The sequence below is a fragment of the Hesperophylax consimilis genome, chromosome 20 (assembly GCF_061612785.1).
Source record: "Hesperophylax consimilis isolate HC1 chromosome 20, BYU_Hcon_1.0, whole genome shotgun sequence".
Classification (NCBI taxonomy): Eukaryota; Metazoa; Arthropoda; class Insecta; order Trichoptera; family Limnephilidae; genus Hesperophylax; species Hesperophylax consimilis.
Genome location: NC_142855.1, coordinates 26,385,418 through 26,406,313, shown reverse-complemented (window position 1 = coordinate 26,406,313; position 20,896 = coordinate 26,385,418).

Below are 20,896 nucleotides of genomic sequence, written 5' to 3'. Positions count from 1 at the left end.
TTTCATTGCCAGCCGTTTCAACTCGTTTCTACTTTGTAATTCTTCTACTTAATATCGCTTTAACTGTTTTACCCACGCAGTCAAATTTATCATGATATGCTTGTGATAGTTACTGGTAAGAACTGATGCTTATATTAATCGATATTATCATTTTGATAGCGGCCGTTATTCCAAATGGAAAACTGTTCTTTAACTTTGGGTACGGGATGCTTAAATGCACAACTGTACTGTATCTAAAGCGAGCAATTTTAACTTCCGCCCATCGGTGCATCTGAATTAGGTACTCTATTGGCATTTTGTTTGAGGAATGGTTAAACTATCAGTTAGACCTCAACCCATTTTAAAAAAGTGTTGCGAAAGAATTTAAATTATCGATTAGATCAACAGATATGAAGTGTCAACTTCACGGTCAAGATAGTCACAATATGTATCCCTTATTTCATATAAATATCATTGTTTTGATAGAATATTACAAGCAAACAAAATATTGTATTTAATATTATTAAATTTTGTTTGCTTGGAATATTCTGTTAAAACAATGATATCTTATATGAAACTGATATTTGAAATAAGGGATACATATTGTGACTATCTTGACCTTGAAGTTGACACTTCATATCTGTTGATCTAATCGATAATTTAAATGCTTTCGTGTGCTCATAGGATTACGTTACAACTATGTTTGTTTCAGGTATATATATATTTGTTTGTGCGTTTACCAATTACCAAACCCTGCAACAGCGGTGCCATGGATCTAGTAAATCCAAAAACTGTTTCCATCAAAACGGAACCAGGGCCCCAGGAAGAAGGCGGAGGTGAAATGCCGTACACTTATATGGATTTCGACCTCCCAGATGTAAAGAAAGAATGTTTGCGATATGCGGAAAGTACTCAGACAGCCAGTGAGTTTCATTGATTATGTTAAATAAATTGTATTAGACCGGTCGGTGGCTGAGTTGACATCGCGCTTGGGTCCCACCCAGGCGTAGTGTGTTCAATTCTTCGGCTGGCTAAGTGTTCCATAACAACATAAGCAACTTTTTCCGCTTAATGTGGTGGTAGTTGGAGATTTTCAAATGTTCTCAGGTTATTCGTAACCCGGGAATGTTTGTTTCTTAAAAAAATAAAAATACAAGTCCATTTTGGATTGCCATGGCGACAGAAAATTATATGTGTGTTAACGCTGTCCTCTTTAATGGCAGTTATTTTAGTTTTTACCAGATTTTTTTTATCTTTGCCGGAAACAGCCAAAGTTTTTGAGTGTTACGTATAGTTTTTATTATGTTATTTTATGAAATTTTGTAATATTGTCTTTTTTGTTCTTAAATCCATTTTGTAATTTTGTGTCTGAATTTATTTTTGTTTTAATAAATTTTATTTTCAAGTGTTAGACTGTTGAAAGCTTTTATAGCATGGTATTGATAGTGTATTTGTCCAAAACTTGTATTTACCGTCGGAGTTTTTATGTTTTCTTTGTACGCTTGTCTAACTGGTCTGTTAGTGATATTTTGTGCATGTTGAAATTAGTTTTTTTGGTCAAAAATTTAGTTTAGTAGTGTTTTAACGTATAATTGGCGTATATCTAGTACGTCACAACTGTTGAATATTTGGTCTGTATCAGTCAGTCTATGTTTTTTTTAATATTACCTTTCAGATCGGTTTCTGTGCGATTTCTAATGAATCAATAGCCGAGCTTGTTGCTCTTCCCCAAGCATTTACTCCATATTTTTTAAATGATTGGCAAAGTGCCAAGTATACTGTGTTCAATTGTTTTATTTTATAAAAATTTCTTATGTTTAGGAAAATGTGTATAGTTTTGAGTTTATTTATGATTTGTTTGATGTGACCATACCCTACGATCACAGAAGCCGCCAATGCTTACAATAAGTGCTCGATTCCTCAAGTTTCCACCTCATCCTCATTCGTTAAAAATACACATTGATGGAAGAAATACATATTTGGCGTGTATCCCGACTACGCACCGGTGCCGAAGGGATCGATGACGCTAGTTCCTCAGAGCATCTTCCATTGTAATACCGATAGAACAACGACAGCATACCTACCTGACGCCCGTGCGCTCAAGATTGCAGTCCGTTTGTTAAGATTGGGGAATCTATCAAACGGACCGTCCGTTTTTGCACAGAGTCAAGGGTTTTTTTCAGGTATTTAGGGGCTCCGAACCAGAGATGGCTGCCAAATTCGATAGTAGGGCGCACTTGCGATTTGTACAGGGTCAGCAGTTGTGTACTATTAAAGTACCTGCGGGCCCTGTACAGTACGCCTAGCTTCTGAGAGGCCAACTTCACTCTGGCTTCGATGGAGCCCCCGTACCTGGAGCTATTGAATTAAAAAACAACTCCATACTGAAGGTACTCAAGAGCAAATGCTTATTCCTTCTGAAGCGGACATTCGGGGTCGTTCTTATTAATTTTCTTAAATTGACCTTGAACTCTCTTCACTTATTTCTCACTTCTGCAGGGTTAATCAAAGATTTATTTTATTGTTTCTAGTTTAAGCTTTTTTTAAACGAGTTTAACATCGATGATCAATGTAGGTACATGTTGTTTTATAGCTTGCATTAATGTGGAGACTATTACCGTCAAGGAGGAACTCGGACGACGAGAAGATAATGATGGGGGATTCTCTCGTATGGAAATCGACATAGACCTGCAGGATGTAAAAAAGGAATGCTTAGAACGCTTTGAAAGAATTGTCCAGTCCGGTAAAAACACTTTTTTTTTCTGAAATTTAACAGTTCTGCAATCGTATTTTGCTATCGATTTCTGTGCTTTCTTACGCAAAGTGTAGATATTAAGTCGTTTTAAGCCTTTATAATCGTACTATTTTATTTTTTCGACAGATCTCAAGACGCATCCTTTGGAAAAGCAATTATCTTTTCCTCATTGTACATACTCCCAATCTCATAAGTCGAATTTTAAAAGGCAATTACGAACCCATACTGGAAAAAAACATTTTTCATGTTCTGAGTGCACCCATTCATTTTATCTAAGTGGCAATCTGAAGAGACACATGCTGACTCACAGTGGAGAAAAACCTTTTTCATGTTCCGAGTGCAACAATTTATTTTCTCAAAAGGGCCATATAAAGAGGCACATGCTGACCCACAGTGGAGAAAAACCTTTTTCGTGTTCTGAATGCAAGTATTCATGCTCTCGAAGTGGCAATCTGAAGAGCCACATGCTGACTCACGGTGGAGAAAAACCTTTTTCATGTTCCGAGTGCAATTATTCATGTTCTCGAAGTGGCCAATTTAAGTACCACATGCTGACTCACAGTGGAGAAAAAGCTTTTTCATGTTCCGAGTGCACTTATTCATCTTATCTAAGTAGCAGTCTGAAGAGCCACATGCTGACTCACATTCGAAAAAAACCTTTTTCATGTTCCGAGTGCAACAATTTTTTTTCTCAAAAGTGCCATCTAAAGAGCCACATGCTGACTCACAGTGGAGAAAAACCTTTTTCATGTTCTGAATGCAACTATTCATTTTATCTAAGTGGCAATCTGAAGAGACACATGCTGACTCACAGTGGAGAAAAACCTTTTTCATGTTCCGAGTGCAATTATTCATGTTCTCGAAGGGGCGATATGACGATACACATGCTGACTCACAGTGGAGAAAAACCTTTTTCATGTTCTGAATGCAAGTATTCATGTTCTCAAAGTGGCAATCTGAAGAGCCACATGCTGACTCACGGTGGAGAAAAACCTTTTTCATGTTCCGAGTGCAATTATTCATGTTCTCGAAGTGGCCAATTTAAGTACCACATGCTGACTCACAGTGGAGAAAAAGCTTTTTCATGTTCCGAGTGCACTTATTCAACGTATCTAAGTAGCAATCTGAAGAGCCACATGCTGACTCACAGTGGAGAAAAACCTTTTTCATGTTCTGAATGCAAGTATTCATGTTCTCAAAGTGGCAATCTGAAGAGCCACATGCTGACTCACAGTGGAGAAAAACCTTTTTCATGTTCTGAATGCAACTATTCCTTTTCTCTAAGGGGCACGCTGAAGAAACACATGCTGACACACAGTGGAGTAAAAGCTTTTTCATGTTCCGAGTGCAATTATTCATGTTCTCAAAGTGGCAATCTGAAGAGCCACATGCTGACTCACAGTGGAGAAAAACCTTTTTCATGTTCCGAGTGCAATTATTCATGTTCTCGAAGGGGCGATATGACGAAACACATGCTGACTCACAGCGGAGAAAAAGCTTTTTCATGTTCCGAGTGCAAGTATTCATGTTCTCAAAGTGGCAATCTGAAGAGCCACATGCTGACTCACAGTGGAGAAAAACCTTTTTCATGTTCCGAGTGCAATTATTCATGTTCTCGAAGGGGCGATATGACGAAACACATGCTGACTCACAGCGGAGAAAAAGCTTTTTCATGTTCCGAGTGCAAGTATTCATGTTCTCAAAGTGGCAATCTGGAGAGCCACATGCTGACTCACAGTGGAGAAAAACCTTTTTCATGTTCCGAGTGCAACAATTTATTTTCTCGGAAGAGCTATCTGACGAGCCACATGCTTACTCACAGTGTAGAAAAACCTTTTTCATGTTCTTAGTGCAAATATTCATTTTCTCGGAATAGCTATCTGACAAGACACATCCTGACCTACAGTAAAAGGAAACCTTTGTCTCGTTACGAGTGAATATAATTATTATCTTTTCTGACGAGCACATGCTGACTTACAATTAAAAGTTTACGGAAAAATTTTTGAATTCAATTATTCAACCACACTGCTATTCATATACTTCTCTATGAAATTCAAGGTAATATATGTTCACCTGAAAAAAGTTACAATCGTTAGTAATGCTAAGGTTAAGAAGCTTTATTTCATTAAATATTTTTTGGAAGCAGCTCCGACTCACACAGCTCGTACATCTGAGAACGTTAAACGTGTATCTCAATTTTTAATAAAAAATTAAATACGGCCAACGAGATCGAATTTATGAATCTGTTGAAGAACGATTGTGCCGGCCAATTGTCTGTTTTCGAAATTATACAAAAAAAATCTAATGATTAATAAATTACTAACATTCTTCCAACTACCCACCTTCCTGTATTTGTAACTCCTGTGATAGCCAGCGAAAAACAATAAATTAATTTTTTAAGTTTACATATTTCATCTCGATTATATAAACATTATAAATAACACTATAAAATAGAAGTAAGCCGAGTGACCCATTTGGAGCATTGTGAACCATGTAATTTTACTTACTTCATTATTATTTCTCTTTTTCTTAATAAATGTAAATTTGAATTTGTTTATTTACATGTATTTTTGTAATTATCGTGTTTCCTTAAATCATTATTGATAACAAACATATATATTCTTCATCTTGATGCTCACAACTCCTTTAAAAACAAGCACTAGCTTCTTTAGAAGAACAACATTTCAAAAAGGAAAAGCATTGAAGAGTAATTTTACGAATTATTTTAGTTTACATAAATGATTACAATCTGTAAATTGATTATTATTTAATAAAAAATAAAAATAACGACAAAAGTTTGATACAAACATTCGTCTTTTAAGATCTTGTTGTATGCACCTATAATCTTTTAGTTTTAAGGTTCATATTTTTAAAATAATAGCGAATCCATCAGTATTAATCAAACTTTTCAATTATTTATGTTACTTATGAATTTTTTTTTTATTCAAAAAGCAATTTAATTTTCCAAATTTAATTTTTACATCAGATGTAAAAAAAATCCACAATTTAGCGCAAATTTAGCCTCGAAAGATCAACATCAAAGGAAATCAATAACAATCCAAAAAGTTTTAAATTTCTAACAAAGACTCGTTTCAAATGAAAGCGTATTTTTAATTTATTAAAATAAATGTTCCCATATCGAATCATGGATGCTTTAACCTTTCCTCATCTGTGGTATGTTTTTACTACACATTGCTTCTTATTACTTAAATAACTCTATAAATATATTAAATTCTGGGTTCAGATTTTAGGTATTCTTCCGTTATACATTTATGCACTGAATTAAAAAAAATAATATTTTACATTGTTTTCAAATTCAATAAGAATAAGAAATTTTTGTTTAAAATCGGGAACAAATACACCAATAGAATCAACCGTGCGACTCGGCTACGCTATGTCCCGCTTTAGTTCGCTATGTGGGATCATAAGAAAAAAAAACACGCAGTTGTATTTGGACCTTCGATACCTACGACCGCATAGCTGTGTGTGTGCGTTTAGCGCCCATCCAAAGCCAGCAGTCAGTCGGTCGCCGGCTGTCGATATGGACTCCACGCAGGTTTTTTTAGCATCTGCCGATGGTTTGATCATATTTTCAGCAATTAAATTATAATTTTAATCTTTTTTGATATAAAATATTATAAACATAAGCGATTAACTATGAACATTCATATTTTTCAGATATAAAATCGCTCATTTTTAGATGGGTATTGACTACACAGTACCGGAACGCGTGGATTTTTTTAGCACAGTAAGAGAAAGGTTAATGCCACGTTTAATAGGAACTGTCTGTTGGCTGTTCTTTTTGTAATAACTTCTCGTTAAGCATTTGTTTATAATCCCCTGTTCTCGTTAGTTGTTATCCGAAATTATCTTTATTCCATTCGTCCATAAGACAATATTGCTCATCAAAATATGTTTCGTAGAACTTTGGTAAAATATATACGCTTCACTAGGGATACTAATACAAAGATTATTGTAGTGAAAGATGTGTTGCGAAGGTTAAAGATGTGTTTGTTGTTAACCATTTAAATATAAGGAAACCAAATTCATAGATGTTTGGGACCAAATTTGGTCTCCTAATAATTAACGGATTGAAATTAAACTATGTAACATTTTGTAATAGATCCATTCTATTGCGGGGATAAAACTGTGAATAGATTTTGACAATATTTTACATACCACAAGTAATTAATTATAACAGACAAAGCAAGCATTACTTAATTAATCGCGGCAAGAAAGGATTAAGTTGTTTTGATTAGCTCATTAAAGATATGTATGTAGTAGACTGCCTGAGCTATATTTTTTTTTGTATTAGGCAATTCACCCTAAAGAGAGTGCTTTGTGCCGATTGGGTTAAGATATATGGTTAAACTGATGCAGGTGCGAATGCATCGAGATTCATCCAGGGGGTAGGTAGATGGGCAGTATCTACGGTGTGCTTTAGTACATTCCCATGCTATTCAATTTGCACCAAAGAACGTTCCCGAACATTTTAGTTACTATCGCTACAATATGTTGCCGAGTACAAATGGGGATCTCTTACCAGACTCGTGCTGACTCACATTGGAGACAAACCGTTTTCATGTTCTTAGTGCAACTATTCTTCTTCTCTTAAGGACAGTCTGACGAGCCACATGCTGACTCACAGTGAAAAAAACTTTTTTTATGTTCTGAGTTCAACAATTCATGCTTTTGGAAGGGATGTGTAGACTGAATGCTGTAGAATTGAAAATCTTGAGGCAAATGTATTGTAAAACCATTAATGATTGTATGAGAAATGAGGAGATCCGCAAAGAGTGTAGGGCTGGTGTAAGCGTAATGAGTAAGATCAAGAACATCACGCTTAGATGATTTGGGCATGTAGAGCGAATGAACGAAGAAAGGAATGTAAGTAGAATATATGCAAATGTGAGTGGTAGCAGAATTCGGGGACGCCCGAGGAAGACATGACACGACCAAGTGAATCAGGTACTTGAGTCGGGCCATGTTAAGAGTCAGAATTATACAATAGTATCTATGAGACGATCGATGTATGAATATGAGTGTGTGGCCAAGACTGAGTTGTTTGGCGGTCCGTCCTCTCTGCTTCCCCCTGAGGGGAAAAAGCTTGATGGTTAGTTAGTTAGTTAGTTATGTTTTACGAAACACAGGTTGTGACACAGTGGAAAAAACCCGTGTTCATGTTATGAGTGCAACTATTCATGTTTTTCGAAGGGATATTTGACAAAACACATTATGACTGATTGGAAAAAAATCATTTTCATATTTTGAGTGCATGTTCTCAAAAGGGTAATCTGACAAATCACATGCTGATTAACCGTGAAGGTACACCTTTGTCATGGTACGAGTGAAACAAAACAATTTTGAAAGGTTTTTTGACACCAGTTATAATTCACAGAAGAGAGGGGAAAAGAGTTTTCATGATCTTAGTGCAATTATTCATAGTCTCGAAAAAGTTTTCTGACGAACCACATGCTGACTTGCAATAAAAAGTTTTCGGAAAACATTATTTATTCTGTGTGTATGAAATTATTTATTTGTAGGGTCATAGGGGGCACAGTGGAACGCGGGGCAGAGTGAAACACCTACAATAACTCTGTCCCTGTCTTACATATCGATTGTTTTTATTAACAGCAAAATTAAGAGCACAAGCGGCCAATTTTATTCAGTTGTCAAAGTAAAGTTGTTTGGGCCGCGCGTTAAATCTTTGGTTTTTTCCGCATTCATTTCTTATAAATTATTGTGTAATCTTTTTCAAAATATCGTAGCTACTGGTAAGTGACATTTAAACTGTATATTAGGTATGTAATTTATGATGTATTTTACAACAAAACAGGTTAACCTAAAATTTTTGATTATTCTTGTTTTCATGAAATCGGGCGTGGGGCACGCTCTCTCGGTGTTCCAGTGTGCCCCTAACCATATTTGCTTTTTCAGAAAACGCTTCAAAATGGTTAGAAACCGCATTAGGAAGACTGAAATAGGTCTACACGACGAAAAAGCTATGAGAGAGGCTATTGAGCTGGTTGAAAAGGGAATGAGCTTCAGAAAAGCGGCTCAAATGAATACTGTGAAACTTGCGAAACTCCATAGATACGTCAAGAAGAAAACAGAGTCTGGAGTTGAAAACATGGAAGATATGCGTGTTATTCCGAAATACGCTTCGCGCGTAGTGTTTTCAACGGAATGGAGGAGGTGCTCTTAAAATATATTTGATCACTTGTTCGAAAATGTGCTATGGACAAGACACTCTGGAAACAAGAAAACTCGCATACGAGCTAGCCAAGCATCACATACTGACTATGCCTCAAAGCTGGATACATCACAAAATGGCTGGCATTGATTGGCTCTACGGATACCGTAAAAGACATCCCGAATTGACATTGAGAAAACCGGATCCTTTCCAGGGCGACATCATTTAATAAACACAATGTAAAAACATTCTTCGATAATCTAGAAGAAGTCATGAAGCGACACCCGGGATTTGCTGACGGCACAAGGGTCTACAACTTAGACGAAACTGGCACTACTACTGTGGAGAAGCCAAAGAAAGTCATAGCAGCTAAAGAAAGGCTCAAAGCAACTAAATAGAGTCACGAGTGGTGAGTGAGGGACCCTTGTAATGACTTGTTGTATAGTATCAGCTACGGGAGCAGCATTGCCACCAGCAATGGTATTTCCTCGAAAGAAATTTCAGCCACACATGCTTAACAAAGCTCCTGCAGGTACATTGGGCCTCGCCCAGCCCACGGGCTGGATGAATACCGAATTGTTCCCACATGTTGTAACACACTTTGTAAAAGTCACTGGATCATCAAAGGAAAATCCTTGTTTATTGATTTTTGATAATCATGAGAGTCATTTGGCTCCACAAGCATTGAACATTGCCAAGGATAATGGTGTCACTATTTTGACGATCCCACCGCATACACGCTCAAAACTACAACCGCTGGATGTTTCCGTCTATGGACCCCTAATGACATTTTACAATGGAGCAGCAGATTCATGGATGTTAAGAAACTACGGAGTTCCACTGACTATTTACAACATATCGGAAATACTGGGAGTGGCATTTGAGAAAGCAATGACGCCAGCAAACATAAAATCGGGGTTCCAAAATACTGGGATATTCCCTTTTGACCGAAATATCTTCACCGAAGACGATTTTATGTCGTGCGAAGTCACAAACCGGCATATGCCTAAACCAATTGTAGGACAGCAACAAAATATAGTAGAAGAAGATGATGAAGCATATGTTGACCGGACATCACAACCTTCAACAAGCTCAGAAGCCCAGATACAAATACAGGATCACACGGTTCAAGAACCATCAATCGACCTGACTCATGAACAACCATCCACAAAGGCACCAACTCAGATGCAACATGTCGAGGAGGGAAATTTGACAAGTCCCATAGCATGTAGAGGATACCCAAAGGCTAAAGAAAGAAAGAAAACGAGGAAAGGTAGAAAACGAGGAAAATCTTGCATCGCCACTGATACACCTGTTAAAGAAGAATTTGAAAGAAATGCTGAAACTATAATTAAACGTAAAATAGCAAAAATATCTAAGGAAAGAAAATAATACAAGTATAATACCTTACAAATACCTTGACAAAGTGCAACAAATCACAAAGAATATATTTGATGACTCTGAAGAAAATATGAGCTCTTCTGAATCAAATGATTCAACAGACACAGACCAGGACATCCCACTATCCTGTTACGAGGCACCGAAAAAAAGATGATTTTGTGGTGGTCGAATTTCGAGGGAAACATATCAAATATTTTATTGGACAACTGCTAACTGACTGTGACAAAAAAATCATGAATGATATCAGCTACCTCAGGAAAAGTGGCAAGTTTGACGGATTTTACTTTCCTCTTGAACCTGACATGGCAGGTGTGTCCAAAAATGACATAGTTCTCAAATTATTGCCACGGATAAGACAAACATCAACAAAACGACAGGCCAACATTTTGTACTTTCCACAACGCATCTTAAGAATGTATAATTTCCTGGAAAATTCCTGAGTTTCTGAATAATTATGTAGGTATGTTCCACTGTGCCCCTAGGGGTGTTCCACTCTACCCCAGACCTAGGGCACAGTGGAACAAAATTCTGATCTCGGAAAAATGCCTGTAATTATTTTACTATGAACATTTTTTCATATTTTTTGTTTTGAAATGATAAATCAAAGACTACTTAAGATTTTAAACTAATTGAATAAAGGTTTATTTTTATAAAAATCGAAATACGTTTTTCGTTCCCCTGTGCCCCTTCCTACCCTAAACTTTTAGTTGTACAAAGTTATATTAAAAATAAAACGAGATTGCTATCATATTTATTATGACAAGTACCTATGTTATTTTCGAGTAACCTTTTTTTACATTAGCTCCACACTTCCACATATTTGGGGATGCTGTGTGGAGGGTCTTTTTATGAGAGGAAGGGGAAGATGTTCTTGGAAAGAAAAAGGTATCAGGGTTGGGTAGAAATCTGGGTGTCCGTGTGTCCAGGAGTGACCGGTGTATCAACCTGCCACGCAGTCGGTTGGCAGGCGCATATGTCGCCAAGACACGGACAAACCTCACCCCGGGCACCCCTGCTAAGTCACCAAACGTAGCGAGCTACTTGGTGTGACCTATGGCAGAGTGTCCAGGAGTGACTTGTGTATCAACCTGCCACGCAGTCGGTTGGCAGGCGCATATGTCGCCAAGACACGGACAAACCTTACCCCACGAACCCGGGCACCCCTGCTTAGTCACCAAACGTAGCGAACCACTTGGTGTGACCTATGGCAGAGGTGTTGGTTATCCAATAAATGGTTCCCGGGGTGGCAGTACCCGTTTCAACCTCACACAATGTAAATATTTAATATTCTCTAAATAGTATAAAATAAAGTCTGTTTGTGTGCTTAGCTCTTCTAAAATACGCAACGGATTTTGACAGGGTTTTCATCACTTTTAATGACTATATATTACTTTTAAAATGTGTGTTTAATTGTCATTTTGATGAAATATCATGTAACCGTTTTTCATAATATTTCTTATTTTGAAGCTCTAAAACCAAGTTCATTAAACTAATCGCATGTTTTAATAATAATAAAAACAAATTTACATATTAACGTTCATCATATATTTTTTACCTAATTGTAATGGCATTTATCTGAAATTTTTTCAATACTCAAAAATGGATATATATTATCGCAATATTTGGTCAGAGTATTGGCACATTGCTATTGGCACACTGCTAGTCAATCTAAGGGAGTCTGCTATCCGTGGTTTCAACAATTACCCCATTTCTCAAAAAAAAATTACTCATTCGAATGAGGATGGAAATTGTTCCGTTCCTTCTCATCTTTTTAAAATTCACGTGACTCCCCAGATTCTGTGGATAAAAAATGTAGATCACATATTTTTCGGTTGTCCCTCTCTAAACAAAATATCCTCTCTTTTATCAATTGTCTCCCCCTAATTCAACATCTCATCTATTCAACGTTTGAATTTGACTACAATCTTCAATATAATTTTGAAATTAGCCAATGTAAACACAATCTCTAAATAGTATAAAATAAAGTCGTTTTCTGCGTCTGTCTGTTTGTGCGCTTAGTTCTTCTTAACTACGCAACGGATTTTGATAGCGTTTTCATTATCATTCACGTTTATATATATAAAACATGTATATTGTACTTATATATAAGAGAAAAGTCGATGTTTGATAATCAAGTCGTAAAAAAATATTTTTCTGGCGCTTACATTGCTAACGCTGGCTAAACCCTATGAGATACATCAAAATAATGTTCTACCGAATTGTATATCTTGAAAAGGACTACAAAAAAGTCTGGGATGGTATAAGTCTATCTCCTAAGGATAAACCCTAGCAACGCCGGATACACGTCAGCTAGTTAATATATAAATTCACCTTCACTTTCTCCATAATTGGAAAGGGTGATGATAGCAGTTCAATAACAATTAAAGTTTTACGGGAGTGTCGCGAACGTCAAAGTTTACGCCATTCCAGGACAACAAACGAAGTTCTTCCCGAACTAAAAGATGAAAATTTGACAGATGTTTGCAAAATAGAATGCAGAGAAAAACGCATCAATATTGTAAACATCAAACTTCTATGGTTGTAATCTGTCAAATGTCAAACTGTCTAATTTATGCGAAGTTTTACGAAATACTAAACAAAAGTTGTCACTATAATTGGTAAAATTTCGATCGCGCTGGCCTCGCTTATTATGAATGTTTTTTAGATAAAACCTTTAGATTCACCTTAATTACTGTACGACACAACTTTTAACCTTCGGGGAGGTGGAAAATATTGCAATAAAAATTTCAATTACGTAAAACTAAAATTATCTTTCGTTTTGTGAAACGAGACCGTCCATTTTCAAACTTTATTTGTTTATTGTCAAATGTCATTTTGTTTTGTTGGTATTTCTGTTACTATAGGACGAAACGAACGGTTAGAAGTAGCTAGAGTCAATCGCGCGGGCGTTTTTTTTTAATGTTAAAAAATTCCGTCAAATTAGTATTTACCTAATATGCATGCATTATGTGCGTTGTGATTGAAATTTATTAGCTGGATTTTATTTTTTTACGTTCAAATTTTATTTAAGTAAACTATTTCTGCGATGTTGAGCGGCTACGCTAAGTTTGTAATTTAAAAGAAAGTGCCCCCTTTATAGCGCCTGCTCGCGTCATGGCAAGAAAAACATCCCAGTTTTCAAGTAGTTTAGCGGCTACGCTAGGTTTGTGTAACATGGTTTGTGATTCAAAAGAAAGTGTCCCCTTAATACCGCCTGCTCGCGTCAGGGCAAGAAAAACATCCCAGTTTTCAAATAGTTTAGCGGCTACGCTAGGTTTGTGTAACATGGTATATATATCTCAAAAACCATGTTACACAAACCTAGCGTAGCCGCTAAACTAATTGAAAACTGGGATGTTTTTCTTGCCTTGACGCGAGCAGGCGGTATAAAAGGGACACTTTCTTTTGAATCACAAACCATGTTACACAAACCTAGCGTAGCCGCTAAACTAATTGAAAACTGGGATGTTTTTCTTGCCTTGACGCGAGCAGGTGGTATAAAAGGGACACTTTCTTTTGAATCACAAACCATGTTACACAAACCTAGCGTAGCCGCTAAACTAATTGAAAACTGGGATGTTTTTCTTGCCTTGACGCGAGCAGGCGGTATAAAGGGGGCATTTTCTTTTTCATCATAAACCATGTTACAAAAACTTAGCGTAGCCGCTCAACATCGCAGAAATAGTTAACTTAAATAAAATTTTAACGTAAAAAAATAAAATCCAGCTAATAAAATTCAATCACAACGCACACAATGCATGCATATTAGGTAAATACTAATTTGACGGAATTTTTTAACATTAAAAAAAAAACGCCCGCGCGATTATGTTTCTAGCCGTTCGTTTCGTCCTATAGTAACAGAAATACCAACAAAACAAAATGACATTTGACAGTAAAGTTTGAAAATGGACGGTCTCGTTTCACAAAACGAAAGCTGATTTTAATTTTACGTAATTGAAATTTTTATTGCAATATTTTCCACCTCCCCGAAGGTTAAATGTTGTGTCGTACAGTAATTAAGGTGAATCTAAAGGTTTTATCTAAAAAACATTCATAATAAGCGAGTCCAGCGCGATCGAAATTTTACCCTATAATTTTATAACATTATTTAATAACTGTTAAATCTCCTATTGAAGTTTGCCTTACATCACGACTGTTGCAAGTGAATTGTAGTCAAAGAGAGATGTATAAATTACGTTAATATTGATGGAAGAAATTGTTCGTTTTCCAACATTCTTCCATACAATTCTTGTGTCAATCCAACAACATTACAATACTTATAGACATGTTGTAGATACCTCAAAGAGGCAATCGTGAGATACGGTAATTGCCGTCCTTTCGATTTAGTACTCCACTCCAAACACTGGTAAAAACCAAGCAAATTACTTATTATAAATAATAGAATTATTTCGATTGTTTCTTAATGACTTTAAGCACCATTAGAGATAGTGAGATAGCGAACATAGCAAAACATACATATAAGAAGGATGATTTACTGGCAGTAGGTCATCTCATACAGCGTGTCGTATTCGCCTTAGTTGAAGGGAGTAAGCGTATATTGTTGTATTCGACACAACTTTTAAGTGCGTAAAAACTGTCCCGTCCTATATCTATTTCATTTATACACACATATTCTCGAAATGTACGCCTTTTTCTTACACGAAAGGACGTTTGAATTGAGAATTTACTGGAAATAAAAATGTGTTTCTTGCCACATACAGTAACGTTTCTATATGTTTGAAATATCATTGTGTCAATCTTTGAAATCTGTCGAATCGTTTTTTATGTTCAAATGTTATTATTATTATTGATAAGGAGATATTTCATCTTATTTCTTTAACAGCAACTCAGTATCGCCCTGGTAAAATTACTTGAAATTGCTATAGCCGTGTTTGGTGACAAGATCGGTACTTCCCCACCTTCCTCTTTCCCATATGCTTCCCCTCATAACGTACCTCAATTGGGGAAGCCATAGTCCACTGGTTCCGTGCAGTTGAGATTCTTGTGCACCACCTATTCACGTAAAATATAATAACAATGTTTAATGCTGTTTAGAATAAAGCAATGAATAATAAATAACAAGATGGCCGCTAAGGAATTCAAAATGACTACTAAAGAATCAAAAATGACTGCTAAAAATTCCAAAATGGCGGCGAAAGAAACCAAGATGGCTGCCAAATATCTAAGCCCTTCAGAATTTGAGAATGTTTGTCGCGTTTGCTTGAAGCAACGGCGCTTGCAGTCGATATTTGCATACAAGGTTACATCGCGCAAGCCTGCGGAAGACCTAGGGTTTATATACAGGCAGTGTTCCGGTTTGGGGTGCGAACCTACAGATGGTTTGCCGACCAATATATGTCTGGGATGCTATGGAGCGCTGATGGACGCATACAACTTCAGGTATTTATCTTATTCTTATAGAGAGTTTAACAAACATTCCCGAATAACCTGACAATATTTGAATTACTCCCGCTGTCAACATTATAGTGTGGAAATGTTGCTTGTGCAATGATGGAGCACTTCGCTAGCATATAATTGAACCTACAATGCCGCAACTGGAACCAAACGCATTTTCAACTCAGTCAATAGTCTAAAAAAACGTCACATGAGAACGATTCAAATCTACGATTCATTGTTGAGTTCATCAGCTTTTTTTAAAGAATGATTTACCAGCATCTCTGTTTCTTCCTTTTTCTCTTCAAACATAAACTTCACACAGCAACCCTAAAGATGATATTGGCTCTGAGAGAAATTATTTTCCCGTGAGGAATTATTGTAAAAAAAATATAAAAAAACATAACACTTTTCTTTACAAATTTACATAAATTCAATTATTTTTCAGGAATTTATGTGCGCAGTCTGCTGTAACACTAGAGAGGTCACTAAAAGAGCATGCAGTAGAAAATAAAAGCCACATCACTCTGCTGACAACACCAAACAGTAAAAATAACAACAATTCTGAAGAAAATCCCGACAAAATCATCAAGGAAGAAATTTCTGATTCTGATATCGCAGTTTCGGAACGTTCTGATAATTGGGCAGATGAACCAACTATTGATTCTGAATTTGACGAAATTACAATTAAGAAATCTAGGTTGCGGAAAACTGAAAAACGGAAATCTAGATTGCGGAAATCATCCGAAGAAAGTCTATTTGAAAATGATATTTCTGAAATGAATATGAGTTTGTCTGAACTACAGAAATATAATAAAGAAGAAAAATCAGATAGTTTTTCAAACGAAGGTAAGATTTTTATTTGAATTTCAAAGTTAATTTTCAAGTTCTGTGAAAGATTTTTTCTAGTTCTGTTATTATTTTATTTCTGTCAAGCAACTAACCTAAAATGATATAAAAACAGAACTTGAAAAGGACTTTCACAGAACTCGAAAATGAATGTTGAATTTTGATGAATTGTTCAAATTCTCCGAAACAACCCGTCCTTATTGTTAGTTTGATAGTTTGTTCGTTTGCCTCAGTGAAAATTGTTAATTGGAGAGTAGAAACATTGTGAAGTAGTTTTTCCTGTCTGTAATTTCTAGGGTAACCCACATATTTTTATTTCCATAATGAGTTTGTAATATCCATTATACTACAAGGTGCAGAAGGGCTATTAAAAAAAACGGATTAATTTACAGAAATGGAGTTTATTTTATTCGGTACGTCATGTCGTTATATGCCGTTATATGCAAGTCCTAAAGATGATGGTAGGCAGAGATACATTGTACAGCGATGTACTCCCGAATTCGATCCTTGAGTTCGTCCAAGGTGTGAGGCTGATGTTTAAAAACATTTTCCTTCAGATAGCTCAACAGGAAGAAGTCGTGGCGACAAAAGAATGCCTATTTTCAAGAAACGTTTGGACGGCGAAGGCCCGGTGTTGTCCGGACCAAGCCATGGTAACGACTGAAAACGGCACGACCCTCCAGATATAATGAGACCCCTTCTAGGTTCCTGTGAACCACATAAGATTTACCAAACACAGGACACGACAAATCAAATAATTTTTTTGGTTTCTCGTGTAGTAATTAAGTCTTCAATTCGATCAATTGAAAACCAGATCTGAATAGCCAGGTACTTCCCCTCCTTCATCTTCCCCATCTTCTTCCTACCCCACTACCCTCAACCTCATAATATACCCCAATCGGCGATGCCATAGTCTCTCTGGCTCCAAATGGTTAGAAGCAGTTCGGACTCTTATTAATTGTAATTGTTTTTTTCCAAGGTGTTGTGAGCTGTCTCCGCTGCGAAGCCAAGTTTGCGACCACCTCTGGGCTGGAGTTCCACACGGTGGAGGTGCATTCGTTCGAGGACGAGGCGGGCTACAGCTGCTACGGATGCGATGCCGTGTTCCCCTCGGAGTTGGGACGGGCGTTGCACGAGGAAGGCTCCTGTCCCAACATGCGACCCGGCACCAAGTACTGCTGCAGGTCAGTGGGGGAGCTGTGGGGGAATGCGATTAAATGAAGAACAAAAATTACATTTAATTTAATTTTGTATCTGTTTTTCAAGATTATGCTCAACGAAAGTGGATTCGCGCGCACAGTTTGATGCCCACCTCGAGGGACACCGAGTCACCCATTTTATTGCAGAGGTAAGTGAACAAGACGATATACAGAATACCAAGGATCCCAACCGCTAGGAGCCAGTGAGACTATGACATCCCCAATAAGCTCCAACTAGCTTAGTAAATGTCATGTGAATAGATATTTCTACGGAGAATATGAAAATATTTGCGCTCCGAAACAATACTGGACCAAAATACCAGATCCAACGCGTTTGCGTGATGAATCATGCACTTAAATTTTGATTGCAAACAAAATAACAAAGATAATAAGTTAATTAAATAAATAATTAGTAAAACCTTCTTTATCGCTTGTCTGATATGATCTTTATATGATGCGTCACATGGATTTGCTTTCTGAAGCGCGCTATGAAAGCCTCCAATCTAGGAGAAATGGGGCCCATGCAGTAACAGCATTTAAAATAATGATCTATTTTATTGACAGCCTATTCCAGGTTCCAGGCCCAACCCACAAACAGGAATTAATCTGGTTCACAGATGGGTCCAAGATGGAGGAGGGAACAGGGGCCGGGGTCTGTTTACAGAGTTACAAGAGGGAACTTACTGTTTTTCAAGCTGAGATGGAGGCCATCTTAGCTGGAGAAAATACATATCGGGTAGGCAGCCCTAATGGAACTGGAAAGTAACCGATAGGACTCCACACTGGTGATGGAAAGCAGGACCATTCTTGTAGAACTTGCTACCATCAATAAAATAACTGATCTGGGTACCAGGACATAAAGGAATTGAGGGCAATGAGTGGGCTGATGGACTAGCAAGGAAAGGGGCGAAAGCACCACTTACAGGATCCAAGCCGGCCGTAAGAGGTAGCAGCTTGCCACACCAAAATACATATTGAAAGGTGGGTCAAATCCCGGCACTGGGAGGAATGGGAAAGGGCACCCGGAATGAGGCAACCAAAGTACTCATAAACGGACCAGACCCAAGGTGAACCAGACAACTACTCAATATGGACAGTGCACTCACTGAGGGAACCGGTAGGACTACTAACGGGACACTGCCATCTCAGGAGACACATGCAGTTGTTGGGAGTGGAAAACACCGACAGATGCAGGAAATGTGAAGAGTAACAAGGCTTAGATACCTGAGAAGACACATTGTAGAACCAGAAGACATAGCCACATATCCAATGACAACCCTAGTGAACTTTATAAAAGGGACCGGGTGACTGTTAAAGAAATGAGGTAAAATGGAAGAAGACAATGGGCCTGTTGCCTAAGTGCTCAAGGGAACCTTACGTCAACCGTCTTCTTTTCCGTACTTCTTGGTTCGTACCGAACAACTACATCCAGGGTCGACATCACCACTTACTCTATATTCCATTTGGCAGAATGGACATTCTAGCTCGGCATAGCGAGACAAGAGCTATGATGCTGTTGGAGTCTGTAGGTCTCTTGACATTTTCAGCATTGGCCTTAAAGGTTTCGTGAGCTATTTTAGTCAAGGACTCTAAAATATATTATTGTTAAATATTTCAATTATTTATTTAAATATGTCGTCTATATTGTAATAGGATTACATAAATCTATAATACGCATTATTAAAAAAAACGTATTGACATTGGTATGTTTAATGTTAATTTCCAGTCATCTCCATCAACCAAACAGCCGTTTTACCGGTGTCCTGACTGCCCGTATACCTCGAGGAATGCCGAGCAGGCCGCCGCGCACGGGCTGCGTCACCGCGGCCTGCGCCCCTTCTCCTGCCCGCGCGCGTCCTGCACCTTCCGCACCGACCTGCGCGCTTCGCTCAATCAGCACGCGGCCAGGCACTGCAAGCTCAAGCCGCTGGCGTGTCCGCAGTGCCACTACAGGGCCAGGGGTATCTCAAGTCTGCGGGGGCACGTCAAGCAGCATTCCACTTGGGATAAGGTAGGGTGATGAAGGGGTAGGGTAAGGGTAATTGTAAAGTTACGGGGAAGTGGAAGGGGAAGGGAATGTGGAGGGGAAGAGTAAGGTAAGAGTAAGTACTCGTCCCCTGCCCAGCTAACTGCCTGTCATATTGCACCACATCTCTATTATCTCTCAATAGTATAAAATGAAGTCACTAACCGCGTCTGTTTGTTTGTGCGCTTAGTGCACTTAACCTCATGACGATGCCTCTATTAGAATACACACATGTTTGTGCGCTTAGTACACTTAACCTCATGACGATGCCTCTATTAGAATACACACATGTTTGTGCCCTTAGTGCACTTAACCTCATGACGATGCCTCTATTAGAATACACACATGTTTGAATTCTGAAGAATGTTGTCAGTGTCCCTACATTGGGCGCACTGCTCCTCACCATTGATCCATACCTCAAATGGAATCTTCACACTCAAATAATTGCAAACAATATAATAAAAACCATGCACTTCTTCAGAACGATACTAAACTTCCTCAACTCACAACACTTGAAAATGGTTTATTTTGCACTCTGTCAATCTATTATTGAGTATGGTATCATAGCGTGGGGAGGTGGAACTTCATCTGCACTAGACTCAATCATAAAGGCACAGAAAACTATTTAAAAAAAATATTCTTGGGCTTCCTCTAATTATTGACTCGAACTTAATCTTTAATATTATGAATGTGTTTGATGTTCGGCAGACTTACGCAAAAACAATACTCACTCACCTATACACAAATATACATACATACTACGAAAAAAGATCTAATACTCGCTGTACTCGAAGAAATAACAAAGACCTACTTCAAATTCCTGTAACGCACACTACTTTTGGACAACGAAACTTTAGATATCTTGCGACAAGACTTTACAACATTCTTCCTGATAAAATAAAAACATGTCATTCACAAAAAAACTTCAAAGATGGCGTAAAAATTTGGATCAAAAGTAATGATATGGCCTTTACCGGTGCACTCATCCAAATTCGCAGTTATTGATGCAACCTAATTATTGTATTTATTTTCATATAATTTGTAGGTATATTATTAGGACTATAAACGAACTTGGTAAATGATGTATTGATATTGATGCT